Source organism: Trachymyrmex cornetzi, unplaced genomic scaffold (assembly GCF_001594075.2).
Source record: "Trachymyrmex cornetzi isolate Tcor2-1 unplaced genomic scaffold, Tcor1.1 scaffold135, whole genome shotgun sequence".
In the NCBI taxonomy this organism is placed as follows: domain Eukaryota; kingdom Metazoa; phylum Arthropoda; class Insecta; order Hymenoptera; family Formicidae; genus Trachymyrmex; species Trachymyrmex cornetzi.
This window is the reverse complement of record NW_017295928.1, coordinates 72,555-73,080: the sequence shown is the minus strand read 5'-3', so window position 1 is coordinate 73,080 and position 526 is coordinate 72,555.

The window sequence follows — 526 nt, the reverse complement described above, 5'->3', positions numbered from 1 at the left end:
AAAGGATGGGTAGTAAAATAAAGTACATATACATATATAGTGATGCGAACGAATTTATTTTTATTCACATCTTATTACACCGATTTTTCTCATTTTATTAATATAATATTCTTTTGCGATCAGCAGCGGTTTCTGGAAAAAACAGAATAAAAAACTTTTTGATCACCATTCGCTTTTTCAGCGGAGAATAATATGCATTACATTAGTCACCATAAATGTAATAATATCTTATGGCTTATATTTTGATTGCGCTGATAATGGGGAACTCGTTGGTGACTTTAATGCTTTTTCGTTAGGACATTCCCAATATCTCGGGTTTTCCTTCGATTGTGGTGGGGGACTTGGCGGACCTTGCTGTAAGGGACGGTACCCCTTGCGCTCGATCGATTTTCGACGTATATAATCTTTTACTCGATCCATGTCTTATCGCTAGTAATCGAAATTTACGGTTAAACGAAAAAAGCTTTGTACACTGTTTATGTACACTGTCAGATCGGTGACATGTCGTGACGCGCTAAGAGAAGAG